Here is a 7,500-nt window from a genome sequence, read left to right as displayed (position 1 = left end):
CGTAATGTTCTCCCTACTCCTTTAACATGTGATTCCTCACCTGAGTCAGTTTGCAACGCTTTGGGATCTGGGTATGCAAGGTCCAGAGTAATGTCCATTTCCAAAGCAAATTTCTTGGCATCCTTTACGAGTGATCTTCTTCCTGCTCGTTCGCACTTCTCTTCAAACTCGCGCACTAAACTCATCGTTCGATCTTCGTTTGCGTACAGCTTCATTGTGGTCTTGACTTTGGTCTGCTTATACAGGCTCTCAAACGACTTCAGTCCCCGGCCTCCACACTTCCTTGGTAGGTATAGCAACTCGGTTGAACCGAGTGGATGGTAGCCTCCATTCTCTTTGATGATCTTGCGAGCTTCGCGATCGAGTTGTTGTAGATCTGCGAGCGGCCATGTTAGTGTCCACATAGGGTAGGTGACAACTGGTAGTGCGTATTGATTAGATGCTAAGACTTTGTGGAAGTCCGATAGGGGGCTCGACCATATAATTGACAGTCTCTGCAAGCAAACCTTTGAAGCTCCCCACAGAACAGAGCTGTCCTCTTGCTTAGAATTTTCTAAAACTCCCAAAAACTTGTAAGTTTCTCCCTTCTTCAGATTTTGTATGACCTGCCTTTCTCCGATGGCAGTGCCTCCCAAACTGCTGTCCAATGAATGAAGGGGTAGTTTCTAAAGAAACTGTGGTGCTGCGTCGGTGGGGAAGTAGTATACAAAAATTTGGTTTTATCAACGGAGTTGATAATGTAAATTGGCCACCGTACAGAGATTCTAAAAGCTGACGTTTCGAGCGTTAGCCCTTCGTCAGAGCGAATGGATTCGCTCTGACGAAGGGCTAACGCTCGAAACGTCAGCTTTTAGAATCTCTGTACGGTGGCCAATTTACATTATCAACTCCGTTGATAAAACCAAATTTTTGTATGCTGTCCAATGAACCTCTCCTTACATGAGCTGTAGAACACTTCTTCTCGTTCCACACCAAACCGACATCTGCCATGGCTTCTTTAACTGTCTTCATTACTCTCTCAACTTTATCCTTCGACGCTGCATATATCTTCATATCATCTATGTATAGCAAGTGCGTAATCTTGCCACTCAGTGGTCTTGACAGCTTGTATCCTTCCGATGCTTTCAACTTCCAAGATATTGGGTTAAGGCATAAAGTGAACAACCTCGGACATAAAGCGTCGCCTTGTGGAAGGCCTTTGTTGAACCTTATGACGTCAGAGGTTTCATACCCTTCCTTTGTTCTGGCCGTGATCTTCGTATTCCAGCTTTCACACAGTCTCGCCACTGTTCTGCACATCCATAAGGGGAATTTGTGCATCGTCATCATTTCTTGCAACCAAGCATGGCTTACAGAATCGAACGCCTTTCGCACGTCGATCCAAGCCATGCTTAGGTTCCTGCTTCCGTTTCGACTATCTCGACAAACCATTCTGTCAATCATTAAGTTGTCCAAGGTCCCACTGCACTTGGTCCTGGCTCCCCTTTGCTCTTCTTCTAACAGGTTGTGTGTCTCCAGATGTTCGTCCATTGGTGACAATAAGCAGGTGGTAAACCACTTATACTGCGTGTTCAAACAGGTTATAGGCCTCTGGTTCTGACTGGAGAGCTCGCCCGGCTTAGGGATCAGATTGGTTCTCCCTCCTGTGAACCAGCTGGGATATCCGACTTCGCCCGTTAAGATGGTCTTGAAGCTAGCCGCTGTCCCTTCATGTAAAGTGACAGCCCTTTTCCACCAGTAGTTTGCAATTCTATCGGGGCCCGGGGCACTCCAGTTGCGTTTTTTCTTGATCGCGTCTGCACACTTCGTCTGGTTAAGTTGGAAACTGTCTTGCCGAGGGACTGGGACTAGCTTTTCAAACGCTCTTCTCACTTTCACTAACCACCCAGGTTTAGTATTCGCAGTGGAGCCACTCGTCTCCCAAAGATGTTTCCAGTAACTACAGGCGTCTTGAATACTTTCAAAAACCCTTTCGTCATCCTTACTCGTTTGCTTAGTTGTTTTATAATTGGGCTTGTTGTTGTCGGCGTCTTGCTCAACCATTCTGCTAAATTGTGCAAAGACACCACCAGGGTCAGCATGGAAACGGGTGTTCAAATCTCTTGCCTCCTCCCGCTTTTTCTTTCGCATAAACGCTCTTTTCGCTTTACGGAGGTCTGACTTTTTTCTCTCGATGTATGTGACAATGCTCGCCGCTGACAACTTTCCACACTCCTTCTCGAGCATTGATCTGTTCTTTTTTCCCTTGTTTGTGATCTTTTTATTTCCCTTAATCCTATCCAGTTCCGCTACTGCAATGGAGATTTTTTTCCTAATCTCGGTAGCTTGTTTTACAAACGCTTCCTTAATCCTTTCACTAGGTGTTTTCCTTTTCCTCCGTTCCATTGTCCCGGGTTCTTTCTTCCATCCTTTGTGTATCAAAAAAGCGATCACAACAGAATAAAGGATGCAATTAGCCAGCCATAAGTACCCAAAGGGATTGCGAATAGGGTGTAAAGTATGTCCTTCTTCACGCCTCCTGAGCTCAATGATGACCGTGTTGATGGTGTTGATGTCTGATTGCGTTGGCCTTTGTTTCACTTTCGTGTCAATATCTCGGCTACTAAAATCACCGGTATTTGAGTTAACTGAAGCGAAAATCGGTATCGCGCCTTCCAGGATTTCACGTGCGTCAAGGTTTGTTTCCTCTAAAAATTGAGGTCCCTTGAGATGGTTGTTTTCGTTCGCCATATGCAAATCCGAAGTGGCTTGTTCGCTTTCATTTATTGATGGCTCCTGAACTTCGTATAATAAAGTCCCCTCTTCTACAGGCTGTCCGGTCTCACTCTCCGTTCCTTTAGCATTCCTAAGAATGGTCTCCTGTACATTTCCCATCACTCTTTCCAGATATGCTGCCTGATTTCTAAGGTGTAATTCTGAGAGGCCAAGATGAAAATAACCTCTCTCGTCCCAAAGCTCCTTCAGGACAGACATGTAGCCTCGTTTCTTCCCATCCGCGTATCTAGGAGGATCTTGTAACTCTGTCAGCTCCTTAGCCTTAGCCTTGCACTCTAAAACATCACTGTTCATTTGTGCCGTCCATTTCAGGCGGGTTGTACGCCTTGCAGCCCTTGTTCGCTCGCTCAAATGGTCGTCCGACATATTGGATGGCAACACAGTCCAAATTGGTAAAAAAAAAAAGGTCGCCGTAAGTCGCCTCCGTAAACTTATCACAGCGTAAGATACGTAGCAAGTATTCTATAAATACTGTTCTGTTGCTCCAGCGCTTTTGGCTTGGCTGGCAGTTCGAAAGTTAGCGATTTGGTCAAGTCACACGAAGACAGACCAAAAACACGGCCTCCCTACTTCGCCGCCATGAATTTATTTTATTATTATTATTATTATTATTATTATTATAATTTGGTGTCATTACGTACCCAGGCCCCTCGAAAATGCAAGGGCTTTTCCTTGAATACAAAATGGCGTCTGCACTAGCTACTTGTACGATTTGGCTTCCAGACACAGAAAGGTTTTTCATGGAATTAAACGCCAATAATTATGAAAGCACCGCAACAACGAAACGCCACAGCCACTTAGTTCGATTCTTTGTTAATTCTTTATTCGTAGACTGGAAGAATACGAAAGAACTTAGGTGTTCTAACTTCGAGAATCAGTCATTGCATATATGCACTAGAAATTTGCTTAATCGGCTACTTTTATATACACCAATTACTTGGCATCTTTAACAAGCTACGATGTCACTTAATTCGAGGGAATTGCAGAAGAAGCCTATAGCACAACAACAGAAGTCGTGTCTCAAAAATACTCAGTATCGACTACATGATTAACTTCATTTGCGTTAATTGTCATTTTCAGTTCACAGTGTCCCCAATTGGGAGAGTAGAAAACAATGACCCCTAGTCCATGGAATACCCCGACGGACTACCCCAAAAATACTATTTCAAGTGAGTACTATTGGTCGTAAGCAGCGTCACAATTAGTGCCAAGCCTTGACATCTATTTTAAACAGCGTCGGTCAACAGTATTTAAGGCTAAGCACCCATTTCAAAAAGGTTAGCTTTTAGTAATTGTTGCAGCGGTTTCACTTCACTTACATGAAGTAATTGGTCATCACAACAGTAACTGAAAGCTAACGTTTAGTATTTTTAATAGTATTTTTGGGGTAGTCCATTTGTGTAGTTCGTCGGGATAGTCCATAGACCACTTTCATAAATGGCGACCAACTTTACATTCTTTTGTATTTATGTTAATTAGACCTACTGCCCTCGTTTTAAAACAAATATTCTTTTGAAATTTGCTCGTCGTAGCGAGGTTAGTAGGGCTTATTAGCATTAAAACAAAAGAATAATTTATTTGGCCGCCATTATGAAAGAGATCTACGGACTAGGGTTCAGTCTTTTCTACTCTCCCGTCAATTAGCGCCCTAGCTCTAGAACGACTAGACACTTCAATAAAGTTTCTTTCCTTTCCTTTCCTTTTAGAGAAAACGGGGTAGACTTTCATATACCGGACTAATATGGCGGAGGACAAAACAACCATTGTTATTTCGTGTTCGCTTTGTTCTTTAGTCGGGACATTAATTATTTCGGATCCGGTATATGAAAGACCAGCCAGAAAACGAAGGTCCCAGCGGACGCTATACTTGTTTAAATGGACGGGCTATCATATCATATATATCTTCATATCATATATCTCCGAGCATTTACCCTCCCAACCATGCATGATACACCACAGAAGACAGACCACAACACCGGGAACTTCTCCATACCCTACTCTTCTCGAATAGTGTGTGGGTTCTTTTACGTCCCACAAACATTGAAGGGTTGTGAGACGAGGCCTACGGTTTATCGTCCTTATCCGAGAAGACTAGAGAGTTAAACCATTTGCAGCGGTTATTACAAAGGCAACACTTTTTCCTCGTGTATTTTAAGACCATGAGTGACGGCAGCGAGGTGCGCGGCTACGTACAAAGAACTCTAAAGAATCTAACTGATTGCCTGTGGCGTCTCGTTAGGGCGGTGCTTTTTTAGTTATTGCAGTTAACTCCATGAAAAACCTTTCTGTGTCTGGAAGCCTAATCATGCAGCTTCAGCAGTTTCAGCAGACGCCATTTTGGATTTAGGACAACGCCCTTACATTTTCCAGGAGCCTGGGTACCTAATGACACTTTCGTTTTGCAAAATCATTTCCGCTTCCTCATCTTTTATATGGATCATCTTTTGGTTATATTGAATATCTTTTAGTTGTATCAAACATCCTTTAAGACGATGACACACTGTTCAACATCCTGCAACATTTGTTGATCAACAAATGTTTTACCGTGTATCACCGGCTTTAGTTGTATTGGGCATCTTTTATTTTTATCGAATATCTTTGCTTAGAGATTTATTGCACCTTTATTGCAATTTATTGCACCACATTCATGCATGCAACATAACATTGATATAAGAATATTCGATATTTTGTCCGTAAAGGGCCTTCATGTATATGTGAGCCAATCAGATTTTACCAGAAATTACCCGCACGTTGCGATTCGAGGAAAGACGCGACGAAAGCAAAATAGCACTCTAGCTGGAATGTCCGCGAAATCAGACTTTATCCATACAATCAAAGCTATTTCTGCAAACCCTGCTTCACAGTTGGTGCGGCCGTTTCTCTGTTTAAACCATCACGGAAAAAAGAATTTCGAGATAAAATCGCAGGAAAAGCCCGAATTCTTCATATTATCATCGAATCTCGAATATTTGAGAGACCAAAAAAAATGCTATTAAAATAAACATGAAGAAAATGGAGCAGCTACTCAACTGTCATTTTGTAAGAAGTGTGTCATTAAACCATTGTTCAGATTGTTCAGCGCTTCCGTAAACAGTGTCGAATTTCTCTGTCAACCTCGGCTGGTTCCCCGAATGTGGCAGCACTGAAGTTCTATTCGGTTCTTTTTGGATTCACAACTTGTTGCCTCCGAAAGGACTTACCAAAACGTTTTCCTGTCGGTGGAAGTCGAACGATATTCTCTAGAATGTTCGGGGCTGTAAATAAAACGCTATTGCCACATCCCGTAGGAAGTACAGCGATAACGTTTTCTGAGTTTTTCTGAGCATGCTTGGACGAGCCGGGAGTCCGTGATTTGCGGACTTTCTGCCTTGGAAGTAGCCAGAGTCTGTGTATTTGGTGCTGACAAAGAGGAAAGTGGACTCTGAGAGAGCGGACTCTCGGAGAGCGGGCGGCTGTACACAGGCTACAAAATGGACAATAGAATTTCCTTGGCTAGAAACAATTCACTTGATCGCTTGGAGCAATACATTTTAGCTCCCTCTATAAGGAAACTACGTTTTCGAACAACAAAAAAATAACAGCCGTGGCGTGGAGTGTCGTTGGAGGGGATTTCTGCGCGCTCGAGGCTTCAAATAATCTCATTTGCAGCCGTTAAGCACGTGCGTTTTTGAGACGCGGACGGCAACCGGAAGTGAGCAGTTTTCCCTTTTAACTTGTCTCCACACAACCACATTTACATTGCTATGTATCTTTTCTCCATTGGAGATAAGCATAAAAATCCAAGAGACATCACGTGTCTTCCGGTTGCCGTCCGCATCTGCGAAGGAGACTACAAGTAGACTTCAAACAGCCTCAAACAGCCTCAACCGCGCACCGGTGGCTCAGTTGGTTGAGCACCGGGCTGTCACGCGGGAGATCGTGAGTTCAACTCCGGCCGGACCAACACTCAGGGTCTTTAAATAACTGAGGAGAAAGTGCTGCCTTTGTAATTACATCTGCAAATGGTTAGACTCTCTAGTCTTCTCGGATAAGGACGATAAGCCGGAGGTCCCGTTTCACAACCCTTCAATGTTCACTGTTTACTTGACGATTCACTGAAGGGAAAAACGGAGCACATACATGAGATTATAAGGAAAGGTAGAAATAGAAAATCAAAGGAAGGCGAATTCAGAAAAACACGACACTTGCAAGATCTGTGCGGCTCTCTGGATTACAGAAAACGGTTTTCTATTCAATCCTTGTAGTTTGTTTCTAACTCTTGCAAAATGTATCACCCAACTTCTGCGCAACATGGTATTCCGAGTAAACGCTTTGAAGACCGTCTTGTTTAAGAATGCAATGCGTGTGTACTCCGCAGAATAGGCCTTTTGCAGCAAACGATCACATGGTACAAAATCCCCCATGCTGGAGGGCAAGCTCATTATTATTCCCCCACTGGGACATTAAAACAAAGAGACCTGAACCCGTCAAGCTTGACTTGCCTTTGTTTTAATGTCCCAGTGGGGGAATGCTAATGAGTTTGCCCTCCAGCATGGCTGATTTTGTACCATGTGATCGTTTGTTGCAAAAGGCCTATTAACATGCAGAACGGTAGTTTTGAGCTTTCAGATTTTGCATATTTAATAAGCTGTACTCACACGTTGAATTTTTAGGCTAATAAGCTTTTGGCGTCACTTTTTCCTGAATCCAACCCTCTGAGGTCCAATTGGTCAGTTTTGAACGTGA

This window comes from Montipora foliosa, chromosome 5 (genome assembly GCF_036669935.1).
Source record: "Montipora foliosa isolate CH-2021 chromosome 5, ASM3666993v2, whole genome shotgun sequence".
NCBI lineage: Eukaryota > Metazoa > Cnidaria > Anthozoa > Scleractinia > Acroporidae > Montipora > Montipora foliosa.
This window is presented reverse-complemented; position numbering follows the sequence as displayed.